This window comes from Mustela lutreola, chromosome 3, assembly GCF_030435805.1.
Source record: "Mustela lutreola isolate mMusLut2 chromosome 3, mMusLut2.pri, whole genome shotgun sequence".
Lineage (NCBI taxonomy): Eukaryota > Metazoa > Chordata > Mammalia > Carnivora > Mustelidae > Mustela > Mustela lutreola.
Window position 1 is genome coordinate 192,647,586 of NC_081292.1, and position 17,416 is coordinate 192,665,001.

At 41.5% G+C, this 17,416-nt stretch overlaps 1 long non-coding RNA gene across 1 annotated transcript in view; it reads left to right on the forward strand.

Moving 5' to 3' along the window:
- Window positions 1-4,683: 4,683 nt before the first annotated feature.
- Window positions 4,684-17,416, forward strand: part of LOC131827522 (uncharacterized) — a 39,405-nt gene continuing 26,672 nt past the window's right edge. The window contains exons 1-2 of the long non-coding RNA XR_009352042.1: window positions 4,684-4,768; window positions 11,526-11,681. This is a non-coding gene — a long non-coding RNA (uncharacterized LOC131827522). The remainder of the gene's footprint in view (window positions 4,769-11,525; window positions 11,682-17,416) is intronic.

The following is a 17,416-nucleotide window of genomic DNA, read 5'->3' on the forward strand; positions in this document are numbered from 1 at the left end:
AATTCGTGGTGAGGAACACCCTTGTCCTTGATCTCTCTGCTTTCTTTTTTGTGCCAACTCTCTTCACTTCATCCGTCAACTGGCTTATGTTCAGGATCGTCACTTCAACTGCTCTTGATGGCGTCACTACTTGCCCAGTGTTCTTTGGTTTTAACCAACGGTCTTCTCCACACCTTGAAGTGGGCTGGTGGATCCATTAGTAAATACTTATCTCCATCTCCCCAGTGAATCATTCTCAGTGCCCCATGCTCCTTTCAGGAAGATCCAGTGGCTTTTGCTCCTGCTTTGGAGATTATCATCTTCCAGGGTCTTATGTATGCATGTACGTATGTATGTATATTACTTCCTTGTCAGTTCTTGTTATACTCCCAATTTTCTTTTTATTTTCCTCCCAATTTTCTTTAAGAAGCAGAAACTTCAATAACAGCAAAGAGTCTAGGTAGAACAGTGGAGAGGTGACCATGGGCTCTGAGACCCAACTACCCGTATTGCCTCTTGCTCTCTGTGACTTCAGGCAAGATCCGTAACCTCTCTGTGCCTCAATTTCTCATCTCCCTGTAGAGCTGTTGAGGAGTTTGAAATGAGTTATTCTGAATAGGGTGCTCAGAAGAGTGCCTGCTCAGGGGAAAGGGTACTTGCTATTATAAGAATTGGTACTTAGAGACCTCTCTTTTGGCTTGTATCAGGAGATCAAGCAAATGCACAGAACTGCATGGATCTTAACATCACAACCAGAGGCAAAGGATCAGAGTTTATCACCAAGAAACCTGTTTAATAGATAAGGAAATATGGGGCTATAGTAGGTTAAATTCAAAATTATGAAGGGCTGGAACACAGATTCATTTGCAGCAGTTATGGCCCAGGAGTCTTGATAAAGCCCCAAATTCCTCCCAGTGTGATTGAAAGTCCTCCTGCCATACCAGCTCAGTTGGTTCTGATGGAACTCTGATTCAGGCACTTTGCCTCTTAAAGGAAGCCAGGAGCATAAGCACAGAGCATACTAAAGCTGGAAGGGCCCTTCGGGATCCTAGCCTAGCTTCCTGCTTCCACAGGTGAGCAGAGGGCACTGTGATGGTTGTGGGCTGGCTCCTCGCTCAGAAAACAGCGGGGTTCTAGACCTGGGGGAGTCCCTCTTCCGGGCAGTGAGAAGCGGAGGTTCAGAGAGACATGTGCTGCCTGTTGACTCATTTTGTGCATTTCCTGTGTGGTTCGTGCGTCTTCCACCCAACTTACTGACTCAGCTTAACCCTGCTTAGCTTGCAAGACCTTTCAGCGAAATCAGAGCGCGAGATGCAGGCACTGCAAGTTGTCACCCATGATTAAGGAGCCGGAGGGAGTGATTTATGTGGAAAGATTAAAATCCCTAAATATGGATGGCTGGTGATGTCCTGATTGAGTGGGGCTTCAGACATTTGCAAACTGCTCAGTGGGAGTGCCGCAGACTTTAGTAGTGGTGGACTGCTTTAGTAGTGGTGGAACAGTTGAAGGGTGATGTAGTGGCGGAAACATGATAATATTAGAACAGTGTACTACTTCCTATGAGCCGAGAAGACCAGATCAAGACAGGAAATCCTCCTGCGGCTTCTATTTTGTGAGGCTACTGGATATCTCTAGAAATTTCTACATGTAGAACTTGAAGCTCTGGACCATCACATAGATAGTTCTCAATGACTTTCACCTCTTTCCTCTGGAGGGTCCTCCATTCCATGTAGAACTTGAAGCTCTGGGCCATCTCATAGATAGTTCTCAATGACTTTCACCCCTTTCCTCTGGACGGTCCTCCATTCCATGTAGAACTTGAAGCTCTGGGCCATCTCATAGATAGTTCTCAATGACTTTCACCTCTTTCCTCTGGACGGTCCTCCATTCCTGGGGCTCCCTTTGTTTCCTCTCACTGTCCCTTTACTAAGGACCTCTGCTCTAGTCTTTCCTGCTAGCCTGTTTCTCCCTACCTCCTCAACGCCCCTCTTCGACCACTCCAAATAGAGTTCCTCTATGCCTGATTTTAAGTGAGGACTGTGAAGCTAGAGTTAATTGAATAAATTATTTCCTATTAAACTGTAAACCAGATAATTAACTGAGTCTCCCAGATAACACTTACGAAGCCCCTAGGAAGTGTTGAGAATTTCAACACTTTATGTGTATGTATGTGTATGTATGTTTTCACTTGTGTGTATAAGGAGTGCAGGAAAGGTGAGGGTACTTTTCAGCAGCCTGCACATGACCCCGTACAGGTGACAACATGTTCCCAATGTGGCTAGGCACAGCTGTGGGGTCACTGAGTAATTGGAGGGGTCAAGGAGTACTTCTTAATGAAGTAATGCTAAAGTTGAAGCCTAAAGGATGAGTCTGCGTTAGCAACGTGAATGGGTGAGAGGGAAGGGAGAATTTCGTGAATTTCTAAGAAGAATCTAATTTTCTAATAGTCTACCCTGTGTCATGATTTGGAAAACATGGTCGCTATACGGTTAATTGTAATAGATGAAATACACAAATGGTGTCTTAGAGGCATAGATTCTCTTTTTCTAAAGAGCAAGTCAGAGATAATCTATTTACCCTTCTTCTCTGCTCCAGTGGCCTGGTATGATACACTAAGCCCTTTTCAGGCTTCTCTTGACCCTTTCCTAAAGGGCCTTGAACTCTAGCCTTTATAACTCCCAGATCACACTGTTCCCGTTTAGACCTCTGTATTCTTGGGTAGTCTTTTCTTCTGTTCTTGGATTATCCCTTTACTATTTGAATTTGTCTGCAAAACTCTTGACTTTTCTAAGACCTGTCTTAAAAATCACCTCCTCTGGGAGGCCCTCCATGATCAAGTTAAGAACATCTTTATAGCATTGCAGTACCTTGTTCCTGACTCTATTTGGCACCTGTTTCAATATTTGAATGTAAGTTGCCCCTTCTGGACTGTAAGTATGTTCTATTCTTTTCTTGGATGCTAAGTGCCTAGCATAGTGTTGGGCATAAGGTAAGTGCTTAATGAATATTTGTTGAATAAAGGAATAAATGGCAGAATACTATGCATATTCCATAATTGTATTGTGTGTATATAAACCATCACAGATTAGCGATAAATGGAAGCTCAGGTAGCAGAACATTTAGACTTCATGTTTTGTTGAATAATTGAAAAAAATACACATACATTCCATCACTTAGCTCCAAGTAGTATAACTTTATATATTTTTTTATGGGTAAAATGCAGGTGTCTCTCTTTAAAAATAATTTCCTTAAATGTGATAAAATTTATTTTTTGGCTCATATCTGTTAGGTTATTATAGTGTTTTAAAATATCTGGCTTAGATCACTTGAAATTCTTAAATTATACTTTAAGCAGCTATTAGCATAATGATATTATCTATTAATAGAGATTCCTACAGGAGGAAAGGTACCTGCAATTTACATGAAATCAGAAGACTTGGTGTGATTTGTAGCATCACAACAAACCCAGCATGACTATTGTAATGACTACATTTCCCATCACTGTAATTATCTCCTAAAACTTTTATTGGGAACATTGATTGCCATTGGCTCACTCATTCACTTTGAGAAAGTGGAATGGTGAACAAGTGCCAGGAGTGAAACCGTAGCTGTGCAGGGCTGGTGGAAAGTACCCGCTGGAGGGTTACGAAAGGACTTGCCCCTGGCCAGGAGAGCGGTGTGACCGCTCTGTGTTCAAAGTAATGACAGAGCCATATTTCTTCCAATTACCAAGAATTCCAGTGAAGAAGATGAGCGAGATGTGGCCATTTTCTAAGAGGAAATAGGAAATGATCATTTGTATTTGAAGAATATTTGGCCAAATGTCTCTGCCCCCCCCACCCCCACAGCGCATTATAAGCGATCACCTCTTTGAAGGAAGGTGGAGATTCAGCTTTCTCCTTATCGTTTTCTGTTTCTTTGTAAATTATTTTTTAATTATTAAAAAATATTTAAAAAAATTTTTTAATGAAAGTAGAGTTGACTCTCAAATCTGTCCACTTGTCTTGGGCTTCTTGGCCTGGTCTGTAAGGCAGGCCACCGCTGGTCCTCCCTTGGGTCCCTGTCCCGGCTTCCAATGGCTCTCCCCACTTCTGATTGTCTGGCTCCCCAGTGCATTCTCTCCAGGGCTGCCAAAATGCTCCCTCTAGGCAGCAAATCTTATCATGTCAATCGCCTGCTTAAAGTACCACTTGGATTCCCCATGGAGCCTTTATCATAGCTTAGAAGGCCTCCATGATCTGATCAGCCCTACAGGTCAGCGGGTCCCTGTGAAATTCATACAGCTCAGGCCCAGAGACCACTGGGACACCTACTGGGCTCTCCTTCCTGACTATGGTCTCCCTTTCCAGTCCCTCCTCAGGCTGACTCTGAATCACCTTCCAGGGTAGCCGGTCCCCTTTGCACTCCAGCGGCATCCTTTACTTAACTCCTCTTCCAGGGCTTATCACACTGTCCTGAAATTGCCTTTGACTTGTTTGTTTCAGCCACCGCCCTGTAAATTCGATGAGAGCGACACTGGGTCTGTCTGGTTTGTCTTATATCCTTAGCAGTAAACACGGAGAAATGACAACCAGACACAGTTAAAAGAGGGAACCACTATGTTTCCCAATTTTGCTGCCTTTAATCAGGTCAAAGACAAAGAGTTCATTGAGCCCCAGTATCTATTTATAGACGTTGCTCCACACTTGCCTTGTACAAGTGGATTTTCTTTTTGGAAGATGGCTCAGAGAACAGAATGAAAAGTGAGACTGGTTCCAATCAGGTTGTTGTACAGAAAACGTCAATGTGGGTGAGTGTGTTTAGTCTGTTTCTCCCAGACCCAGGCAGGAAGCACTACAGGCTTGTAGAGCAGAATTGCAGTGTGTGTGTGTGTGTGTGTGTGTGTGTGTGTGTGCACGCACACCTCTGTGGATGTCTGGGTGTATTGTATTGCCACACGATAGGTTAGCTTTGTTAGAAATTAATGCCTATGAGTTTTTCAGATAAGGCAGTTGCTGATCTCTGCTTTCTTTGCCAGAGAATGACCTACATGTGTTAAATGGTATGTGTCAGAAAGAGAAAAGCTGCAAATCTTAGAAGGTTACCCTGAGATGTCTGATATCTACTGTTGCCCAGATTTTATGACTGAAAAGGTTATTTAGTCTCTTTAAATATGGCTATATATGCGCGTGTATGTTGATTGGCATTGGACCAAATCAATTTAGAAGAATGTAGCTTATACCAAGAAAATGAAATTGCAGAATAGGACAAAAGGTAACCAAGACATACAGTTGCTGGTAGGTCATAGAGCTCTCCCTTTCTTGACATATATTAAAATTATCTTGCATATCACATTTTTTTTCTTTCCTTTTAAAAAAACAAAGCAAAAAAACTTTTTTCAAAGTCTCCCTGACAGTTCGCACTCAGACTCCTTTGGAGGCGTTCTGTACCCATGGCCGCCTCCCTGCTTCCTGCTCCCGACTAACAGATGATCATGGATGTGTTTTCTGGCCATTGCTTCACCTGCACCATGCCACAGATACCTGGGGCCCCAAGGCTCCCTTTGTCTGACAAATGGTACAAATTGGGTAATGCATTTGTACAAGTCTGGCAGATTCCTGCCAGGATGCAGACAGAATAAAAAGAAAAGGAAGTCTACGAAATACCTGTTTCACTTCCTCCCGGCTCTTCTCCCTCCCTCCCTTCCTGCCTCCCTGGGTCCGCCTTGTCCAGTGCAGACGATCGCAGGCACGGAGCTTGTTGGCTTACTGATCAATGACAAAGCGAAGAGATGTGTCATTTGCTTTTTTTTTTTAAAAATAACCAGGTGGTCAGAAGCTGATCTCAGACTGCTGGCAAGAACGTTAGTGACTGTTTAGCCACCGAAACAATTTCTTCTTTCCCAAGTTTTTTGTTTGGGGCTTTAAGTTGTGTCTTGCTCCTTTAAGCAAAACAGCTGACTCGACTTGTCTCTGACTTCTGGGAATAATTGAATTCTTATGGCAGTGGCTTAGTAACCTGAGAACAGTAAATGAAAATTTCGCTCTACAACATACCCACACTCATCCACACGCAGACATGTGGGCTTGTCCACTGCACTCCCTGTGGTTCAGAGAGACGTTTGGGGAATATTTGTGTCCTCTTTGCCTTTTTAATTTTCCAGCCTGTCTTGGGGGTGGGGGCGGTTCAAGCTATAAAACTCAACAGGGAGGTTGGGAAAGATCAACTTTGCATGATCAAGGGGCACGTGGATTTTTAGAAGTCGAGAAATACAGTGATGGAGAGAAGGGGAAGTCATATAGTGATTTACCTCACCTGCACTTTTATGGGAAAACTGTGCCTTGGGAGAGAAGGAGTCAGAAAGACCAAGAAACTCACGTTAATTGAAGGCTCAATTCATGTCAGCACAATATTTAATCCTCGCAGCAAAGCGGCTGTCCCACCTATTTTACAGATGAGGAAGGTAAGGCTTAGAGAGATTTAGGTAACTTGCTCAAGTACACCCGTCTGGTAAGAGACAGAATTAGTCCCTTCCATCCAGATTTCTCTGGTACCCACTATAGCTGCAATTCTTTCACTTTAAATCTTTGAGTGGAAACCTCCAACATCTGCCACTATGGCCCAAGGGGTTGCTATTCCACCTTTGCATAGAATTAGGAAGGAGCACTTAAAAAGAAAGAAAAAGCCTGGGGTGCCTGTGTGGCTCAGTTGGTTAAGCGGCTGCCTTTGGCTCAGATCATGATCTCAGGGTCCTAGGCTCCAGCCCCACACTGGGCTTCCTGCTCCGCAAGGAGTCTGCTTCTCCCTCTCCTCTGCATGTTCTCCTTCTCTCTCAAATAAATAAAAAAAAATATTTTATTTTATTTTATTTATTTTTTAAAGAAAAACGATTTTTCTTTAAAAAAAGAAAAGGCCATTTTTTGAAAAGAGTGCTTTTAGGGTGATAGCAAAATCGAGAGGAAGGTACAAAGAATTTCCATGCCCTGCACATGCACATCTCCTCCATGGTCAGCATCCCGCACCAGAGTGATGCATTTGTTAGAATGAAGAAATGTACATTGACACATCACTGTCACCCAGAGTCCATAGTTTATACGGGTTCTCTCTTGGTGTTGCACATTCTGTGGTTTGGGAAAATGCACAATGACGTGTATTCATCATTATATATTTGAACCTTTGAACAACACAGGTTGGAACTGCACGGGTCCACTTATACAGAGACTTTTTTTTTTCTTTTGATAAATACATTACCATAAATATATTTTCCTTGTGATTTTTATAACGTTTTCTTCACTCTAGTTTACTATATTGTGAGAATACAGTATATAATACATAGAACATACAAAAATACGTGTTAATTGCTTATATTATCGTTAAAGTTTCTGGTCAACAGTAGATCAGATTATTGGTGGTTAAGTTTTTAGGGAGTCAAAGTGGGTTTTCATCAGTGTGGGAGGTTTGCACCTCTAATCCCTGCCTCGTTCAAGCATTACCTAAAAATCGTCTGTGCTCCACCTGTGCATAATCCCCACACTCCTTCCTACCCACCGTACTCTCTTCCCCTGGAAACCCTTCGCCTGGAGAGCTCTTTTTACTGTCTCTGTAATTTGGAGCACTGTTTTTGTTTTGTTTTGTTTTTTTACAATTGGAAGGGTAATGGGGTGGGATGATTTCTTGAGCTCACCATTACTTTTTCATCCAGTTAGAAGTAGCTTGGATATCTACATTGAGTCATCAGTTAACATGCATTTTTGCAGGCCTCTCCATGAGCAAACCATAGTAGTTATCTACCTGGGAGATTATAGAAAGACTCTCACTCCAGTTAGGAGTCATGAACAGCCTAGCAATCTAGTTAGGGAGATCGACAAGATAAATATCTGTCTCTATATCTCTTTTGATCTCTATCTCTATATTTGTATGTATGTCATTGACTATAAAATTAGAGTAGTGAGAACATTTCTCAGGGCTTCAAACACCTGCTAATCGAGAAAATGAGTAAATATAACCAGGAGGTTGGGAGAAGACTTGAAATTGAACATGTTCTTTTTAGAACCTGACAATGCCTGCTTATTAGCTTTTCATGAGGACCAGAAAGGGTTATTCTTTGAAAAAAAAAAAAACAAAAAACAAACCTCTTCTTTTGTACAACAGTAGCCTGAATAGTCAGGAGTTGGCAAGGCCTTTTCTGATGTTTATTGGAGCAGCTGTGGAAATAATTTTTTACCTTGGATTCTGTGATTTATTTCCATTATGAATAAATTTGGGATTTATTTTAAGGCTTTCAAAAACTGGGAATGCTGTGGTCTCAGAATTATTTTTTATTAAACATTGTCTCCCTGGCTGCATTTCAGGTGCTGGCTGAATTCTGCACAGTGGGCTGTGTTAGCATCAGAAATGCCTTTGAATGATAATAATTATAATAATTATATATATAAAAAGGATGGAATTGGGTTCTAATTCTATTCGGCTGAACTTGATATTTGACTTTACTGACTCAGTTTTGGCATCTTTAAAATGAAGATAATTGATAAGTACCTTATTATTTCTGAAGAATGAAGAATGTTATTTCTATTGCAAAGAGATTTGAACCCTTGAATAAATGTGCTTTGAATGCAAACTGTTATCTATTTCAATCAATGTGTTTTATAGGTTGACATCTTGGACAGGAAGGAAATCTTCCTTATACTTCCCATTCAAGATGGACTCCTACAAGAGAACTAAATAAACATGGTAGTCAAGGAGGTCATGAAGATCTGACTCTCCCCAGAAGCAATATTGCTTCCTTGCTGTCTCTGTAAACTAGAGTTGCCATCTTGCTCACAGAATCTTGTTGAAAGACAAGTCACACTTTTTGCTCTCAGGCCAGAGTCACATACCACTGCCTCTTTCTCGCTTCCTTTGTCCTCTCTCCTTGCTTTGAACTCATTGATTCTCTGTTTCAGAGGAGCTTCCAAGAGAAATGAAGTTAATCATTCAGCAAGGGAAAACATTAGCCATCTAGGACCTTCAACATTGATTTAGAATCCACTTTAATATGGTTTAAGCCCTGATAAACAATAAACAAGGGATAGGAGACTGAGGGAAGGAGAAAAATGGCTCATCCAAAGAGGCCTGTGGAAGCAAACTGGACTCTACTCTCTGGGCCAGGTCCTGAAGAAAATATATTAAAAAAATGTAAAACAAGTTTCTGGTCCCCAGGAGCTTAGAGTCCAATTAGGGAGAAAAGGCATACTTATCATTTATGAGACACACGGGAAAATTTATAGCTGCTACCAGAGCATCACTTCTCCTCCTCCTACAGAATACAGAGCCTTCCTTTCTGACTCCCAAGGGACCTAGATATCCATACACAGCCTCTCTCACTGTCTAGAGAGTGTGCTGGTGGCAAAAGTACACCTGACCTGGGTGAGGGGAGCCAGAATCCAGCTTATCTCTTATGGATCCTCTGTCTGGCAGCCTGAGTCACTGTAGTAGACTCTCTTCCTGTTCAATTTGCAGCTACTTCCAATACCACAAATGGGTCCTCCAATGCTTGGACATGGAAAGATTCTTGGTCTCAGAGTCTTGACCTCTTTTCCTTTTCTGCTCTCCCAAATAGTTTCCTTCCCAAGGTCAGGAAATGTTTTCTCATATTTCTTTAAAACACAGTTTATGACATCCATGTTCCTGGAAAAAATGGAACCATCATGTTATTCTCCTAAGGATGCCTACTTTGATGGTTACTACCTTAAGGACCACCCAGTGACATTCTGTCACATCTTTTATTAAAGGGCAGAAAAACACAAAAAAATGAAAATGTAAGAATGGTCAATGATCAGGTAAGCCAAGAAATATGTGCTGAGCGGTACATGACGAACATTTTCATATACTTTATTCTATTTAATTTTCATGAGAAAACCCACAGAATAGTTGGTTACTCTTTTATTGAACAGAAAGCATAGGGTCACAGGAGTTAGACAAATTGCTCAAAGCTATACACATAATGGACTCCATATTGCATATATTTTCTCTTGCCCAGGACATTGTTTCTTCTACTGTACCTCAGCTGCCCCTTTGTCAAAAGAGGAAACACTTCCTGTGGATTAGAATGTCCTAGGGACAAGTTTATGAGGACGAAGTATTTGAAATGGCTCTTGACTAAATTATAGGTTCTGGTTAGATGGTGGAAGAAGGCAAGGCTATTCCTGGACTTGGAAGGATTTGCTTGACTAAAACCACAGGTTGAAAAAGTGGAAGGTGTATTTGGAAGACTGTGTGTAGACTGTTTTGGCTGGAGAGGAGGGCTCATTCATAAATGAAATGGCACTCAGCCAAAGAGAGGGGAACAATGAAGACTGCTTTGCCATTGTTGTGATTCAGTAGTTTCAGGCACCTCTGTTAAATGAGGATAAACAGGGCTGACCTTCCCTTACAGGCAGTCTGGGATTCTGAATCATCAGTGACTGGGAAGTGGCATGCTCCATTATCTAAGGCATGATATTATATCCACCAGCTATTTTGTGCAGTTGAATTTTTGTTGCATTGAAATGATTCTCTCAGTGTGAGCTCAATAACAACGGGCACGATGGTGGTTTTTCTATGTTGCCAGAAACTAGGTCTGAATTTCTTCCAGCGCCTCCTGCTCCAAAGCACCTCTTATGATTAATTAACCTTTTGTGGAATAACTAGGACATCTGTGTGGGATAAGATGTACTTTGGTCAGACTTCAGTTTTCAGTTGTTCAGCAAGAGGATAATTAATTATAAGAGCTGAATCTGAACAGAAGACTTTGGAGGAAATCCAAATGAAGCAAAACATCTAATTATCAATGAACAGGAAGTATTTTTTTTATTGTTGTTGTTGTGGAAGTGAATAAAATACTTAATATAAATAAGAGGTAGTAACAACTCAAGATGCCTGCTTCGAGTGTATACATAATGTGAAAAATGTGAGATATTTGTGTTTTTGCAGATAAAGTACAATGAACTAAGCATAACTAGACAAATACAAAACAGGGGCCAAGGTAATGTCTAAAATAAATATGTACTCCCCTTGGAGATAATTGTGTGGACTTTAACAAGGATATATCTAGAATCACCTGGCTATTATTGCTACTGACAAATAACAATAAATACCTCTTGTCTAGAGAAAAAGGTTGGATTAAGATACAAAGTAAGAGATAAAATGTAGGAAGCTAAAAACAGTGCAAAATCAATTTCTTTAACAGAAATGGCACTGTGATAGAGATGGTTTTCCAGAGCTTAACTTTCTGAGGTGAATCACCTGCCGTATTTAGCCCATATCTACATGACACAATCTCCCACGAAACCAGCAATCCTGAGATTCTAGCTTGACTTACTGACCTATGATGAGGGGGTACCTTAGTGGACCATGTGAGAAATTCCACTCTCAGTCAAAATGTTCTTCAGGATTGATTGTTGCCCACACTCACTGGTAACTGCTATACAAATACTACATGATTCTACTTCAGTGAGGGAGTATGATTCTAGTTCATATTTATCAATATCATAAAGCTTCCAGTCCATGAAGGTTTTTTTTTTTTTAAATTTTATTCATTTATTCGACAGACCACAAGGAGGCAGAGAGGCAGGCAGAGAGAGAGGAAGAAGCAGGCTCCCAGCCGAGCAGAGAGCCTGACACGGAGCTCGATCCCAGGACCCTGAGACCACAACCCAAACCGAAGGCAGAGGCCCAACCCACTGAGCCACCCAGGCGCCCCGAAGGTTTTCTTTTTTTACGTATTTCTCCTGTTGCTATGAAAGAGTTTTCTTTCCTATTTTCTTTCTACCTGTGGCTTCTGCTGCCTCATGTCAGTACTTGGTGCCCATGCTTTGTACATCTCTCAGTTTCTACAGCTTTCTATTGTATATTGTTGTTGGGAGACAGTTCTCCATGGTCTCTTGCATTTCTGCATTCTTCTGTTCAGTATAGTAATGTCTCTCTCAGGGACAAAGATAGGGCAGGTTCATTAGTAACTCAATATAAAAGACTTAAGTTTCCCAAGTCTGATTTCCTCAGCTGAGATGCAGATTGCATTACGTAGCTGCTCTGGGTCAACCTTTTGGGACTCAGAGGGGTGGGGGTGGGGGGACCAGGAGAACCAGGGCAGGCATGAAGCTCATGTACTTGCTGTGCTTTGGGTAATAAGTCTTTGTCTCTGACTCAGGTGTTTTGTGTCTTCTGCCATATCCGTAAAAGTATGCCAGGCTAAATTGTTAGCTTGCAAGGAAGGTCATATTTCTTTATACTTCTTAACATCTGGATCTTATATCCAAGCTCCCTGTGAGGATCTGACTGGGGCAATTAGTCATCATCCAGTATAGAGAATAACTGTCACCCTGAGCTGTTATGCTAGACCTTCTTATAGGGCAGTCAATAGATTGCAGCTTTTGAATCAGGTACTCTTGGTTTAAACTAGCCATCTGTGGCCAACTTTTCAAGGTCACTTTGTTCAAATATTGAGGCCTGTGAATGAAGGACAGAATCTCATTAAGAGGGAGTCATGAGCTTGGAAAACCCTTTAAGGTTCTCAGAAGCAGATATTATAACTTTTACCTTTTACAGGATGTCTAGGGAAATGTTATTGAGAAATAATTAATTCATCTCAACTCTCTTGCATATTCTGAGATTTCTGTGAACAGAGATGAGTGTGTGCCTTATCTGCAACTTACCAGTTCTCTGCCCAAGGAGGAAGCATTTGGTAAATCTTGTGTTCCTAATACTGGCCATTGGAGATGAATGCCCAGGTTCACTTTAGAGGTTCTCTCTTAGCACGTATTCATTCACCATTGGGAGAGCAGTTGTGTAGTTGGCTGGGATTCCCTCCACTGCCAGGTTCAGGCATGGACCCTGAATGCCCTAAATCAATCAACCTTTTGTCTATTGTGATTGATTCAGAGGAGAGCCTATGACTTTAGAACATTGTTTGGAAGGTTCTCTGTCTTTTTATGGATGATGTGGTATGGAAATGGGAGCCTGAAACTTGTTTCCATTTTGTCACTGTTTTATTCAGAGTTCTCCAGAGAAACATTACCAAGAGAAGATATGTATAACGATATAGCTATGTTACTATAAAATATATAGGGAAAGAATTTATATGTGTTTATATATGTAAAATTTAGGCATAATTAATTAATTAATTAATAGGAATTTGGCTCATGAGATTTTTGGAAGCTGAGAAATCTCCAAGCTGTAGACCCAGAAAAGCTGGTGGTATGATTCAGTCTAAGCCCAAAGGCCTGAGAACCAGAAGAGCCAGTAGTAGGTATCTCAGGGCAGAAGAAGATGAGACCAAATGTCCGAGCTCAAGTAGTGAAGCAGAAAGGAAGAGTTAAATTCCTCCTTCCTTTGCCTGTTGCTCTTAGTTAGGTCCTCAGTGGATTGTTTGGTATGCGCAGATGTAGTAGAAGGCAATCTGCTTTACTGATTCAAATGCTAAATCTTCATGAGGGACATCCTCATGGACACTCTCAGGAATAATATTTCATCTGGTCACCCGGTGGCCAGTTAGGTTGACACAGAAAATTAACCGTCATGTCACCAAGCTTGAAAATAAAGCTGACACTTGGAGGAAGGACAGGTCAAGAGAATTAGCTAACGTTGGAGTCAGAGCCTTAATGAAACTAACCCCATAGTCTATATGATTTCTGAGCTTTTCAGTTATATGACCCAATAATTAACTTTATTGTTATTGAGGGTATGAATTGGGTTTTCTATTACTTACAATAAAAAACATCCTAAGTGGTTCATTTATTAGTTTTCATCACATCTGAAGTGCAAATGTGCAGGGATCTAAAGTTGGGACAGTGCATAATTGGTTCTGGACATATCAGATACAAGTCTCATGTGTGTAATTCACTGGTCTTTTCCCAGTGCCTGGCACATGGTACATGCTCATAAACATTTGTGGAAGGAATCCATGAACTCTGCTTATTGCTCCCCAGAACTTGTTATTTCCTGACTGGTCACACCTCCTTGTTTGCTTTGATTGGGCTTTTGCTGCAGAATTTGGAGGAGAGTTTGGTCACTAAAGAGTTAAATAAAAGGATTAAAAGAATCACAGTGTCTCTACACACAATGGTGACCAATGTCATCTTGGGCTCCACATTCTTCAGGGATGGGTTTCCACAGTGGTGATTCAGCTGGCCAGGCCATACTACTTAATCAGAAGTTATAATTTTGGTTTGAACTGTTCAGAGGTCCATTATAATCTACAGCTTACATCTTGCGGTAAAAAGGACAGTCTAACTCGTTTTGCCGAAGTACAGCATTATTTTCTTCAGAAAATAATCGGACTCAGAGCTATGATTTAGATGTTGGCTCTACCCCTTTACAAAGAGTATCACCTTCCTCACTGTAAACAGCCAGATAAAAAAATCAAGGCCCCACGTGTAGGTATCACTGACTGATACCATGTGTAGGTATCTGCTATAAGGGAAAGTACCAACAAGGATCACACCCAAAGTGGGAGAAGAGTACAGCCTTACGAACTACAGCTGAATCATGTTAAAATGATGAAGAACCCTGATGGGACCTCAGGTTCATATTCCTAGCTTGCCAAGCCACATGCTTGCTGATATCAGGATTTTCTAGTGGATGTGGAAAACATTTGAAGTCAGAATATCTGGGTCAGCATAACTTAATGTGTACTAACTGTCAAAAATCTAACCTGAACAGCCTTCCCTAATGTTCAGAGTGTTCTCTTCCTCTCTCTCAAATGGTTTGTCCTGCCCAAAGAATGGAAGAACTTCTTGGAATGTGTCCTGACTATGGACAGCACGTCCAAAATGCAACAAGTAAGCACAGGGTAATTATGTAATGACCGGCACTTCTGGAAATTAGGCAGAAAGGCTTCTCCCCAAAGATGCATCATTTATGCCACCAAACCGATCCACATACCCTGAAGTGTCTTCTTAGAATTGCAAAGGTAGTTGAAAAAGAAATCCAGACCAAGGAATTGTCTTATAGGTAGACCTAAATTCAAAGCCATGTTTCATTGTGGAGAGCAAAGTTCCTGCCCGAGTTTCAGAGACAAAGGGCTCCTTGTCCTCATCAAACTTGAATTCAAAGAAATCCATTTGTCAGCTAAATTCTCTATAGTTTCTCTGATTAGGTTGCACTTCAGTCTTCATTATTTCATTAATGCAGCTTTAGGCATACTTATTTTCTTAAAGTCCAGGCTACTTCCATTTATTTCCTTTAGTTTTTATAGGTCTAAAATACCACCATACCATTGCCACTTTCCCTAAGCATCTTGACAGGTCTAGATTGCCAAGTGACTGTTCCTTTTGGATCAGAAAAAAAGGAAAAAAATCCTTGCTAACCATTTCCCAATGGTATCCTTCCTAGCAGTAAAATTCTCAGCAAGGCTACTTAACAATTTCTTATGTGCTCATTTTTTTTCCATAATGAGACTGCCAACAGATGCTCATATAATGGAAATCTCCATTGACTACCATGGATCTGAGTTTTGTAGCTGAGCTTTTTATAATCTACATCAGGAAAACATTTTCAAAGGGTGCATGGGTGGCTCAGTGTGTTGAGCCTCTGCCTTCGGCTCAGGTCGTGATCTCAGGGTCCTGGGATCAAGTCCCGAATCGGGTTCTCTCTGCTCAGCGGGGAGCCTGCTTCTCCCTCTCTCTCTGCCTGCCTCCCTGCCTACTTGTGATCTCTCTCTGTCAAATAAATAAATAAAATAAAATAAAATAAAAAGGAAAGCATTTTCAAGATCCTCTGTCTGGATGATCTGCTTCTCTTGTCACCATGTAAGTCTTTTTCACTGGGCTTCTACCTTCATGTGTGTGCATTTCTGTCTGTGAGTATAGTCTCTCACTCTTATTATTGCCCTGGATTATACTTACTTTGCTGTATTATTCTCTTCTCTAGTATTTTATTTCATCCAGCTGATTCCAAGAATAGGAACCATATCTTCTAATTCTTCATATGCCTTTAACTACCACTTTCCACATTGACGATGGCTAATAAAGATGCCTTGCTGGTTACGTCAGTTGCTTGGTCGTTTTTCATTTGCAGTAGTTGGCTCTCACATAAAAGCAACTCTCAAATATATTTTTTATAATTAATATTTAAATGGTTTATAAGCCATTCCTAGGCCTCTTATAAGCTCATTTCCCCCTGTTGCAGGTATATTGAAACTGGATTTGACTGGAAAGGAATCTTAGATGCATGGACTATGAATGGATATGCTCCTTGTATTTAACTCAGCATCTCGTTTGTGGTTTTCTTGTTACTACTTTCAACTGGTTTATTAAATGTGCTAAACTTGGTAGAGTTTAACCAAGAGACAACATTTACTTTTCTGCCATGACTGTCCTTAATCATATTTGGTCAGATTTCCCCTCTTGGCCTTCTTAGTGACAACTTGGGCTGATCTGACTGCTTTTTAGTCAAAGTGTTAACCAACAGGCTCATCTTTAAGTTTTAAATAGCACAGCCCAATCCAATATAAAAACTTCAATCCCTCATCTAATCGAAGCTCCTTCCCCAACACTCCCTGTCAGCACCCTCCCCCCCCACCTCACTGCTCAGAGAAGACATGATCCCTCAGTGCTGTAGTTGGGCAGTGAGGCATGGCTGGGTCTCCCCCTCATTCTCTACTTTGTTCCTTCATTCCTAGTATCCACTCAGAAGGCTGCTGCTTCTGGACTCTTACAGAGTTCGGGTGCTAAATAGGGAGGAGAGATAGATGGTGACAGTTTCCAACTTAGCTGCTACTGGTATAATTGGAGCCATTGTTCTCTGTGCGGCAGATGAACCAAAACTGGGTTTCACACAGGAATGTTTGTGGGATCGTTGTCCTGCATGGGGAATGTATTCTTTGGCTGACCTCTTATGACACCCTCTCAATTCTTTGCTCTGGCTCTATACCCCACTGAGCTTTTTTTGTTGGGTCCCCAGCGCCCTGTAGGCAGAGCTCTGTCAAGATGGTGCCAGTCTGGCTCCCCTCTGTGGTATTCACATGGTCCAGGATATCTTTATCCTGCTGTCAGCTGGTCAAAGTGAAGCTTGCTTCTCAGTTTGCTTATTCTCCAGGGATAGATGCTATCTTGAAAGATAGTTTAGGTACTCTCAGAAACAGTTTTTTGCCCCATTCCCTAAGATCATCCAGCCATGGACTAAGATGCCTGTCTTCTGTATGCAAGTGGTGGTGTTGAAGCCCCCCCCCCCTTTTTTTAAAGCAGGGTGTTCTGTGTGGCTGGGGGTGGGTGGAGAGGCAAAGGACCCCCATTTCCTTTTCCAAGGGACAGGGATGGGAAAATCCACTTCCATGAAGTTCTATAAAGAATCTCTTTCTTTTAGGTGCCTGGCTGGCCCAGTTGGTTGAACATCTGATTCTTAGTTTCTGTCCAAGTCATGATCTCGTGGTTGTAGGGTTGAGGCCCATGTTGGGCTCTGTGCTCAGTGAAGAGTCTGCTAGAGACTCCCGTTCACTGTCCCT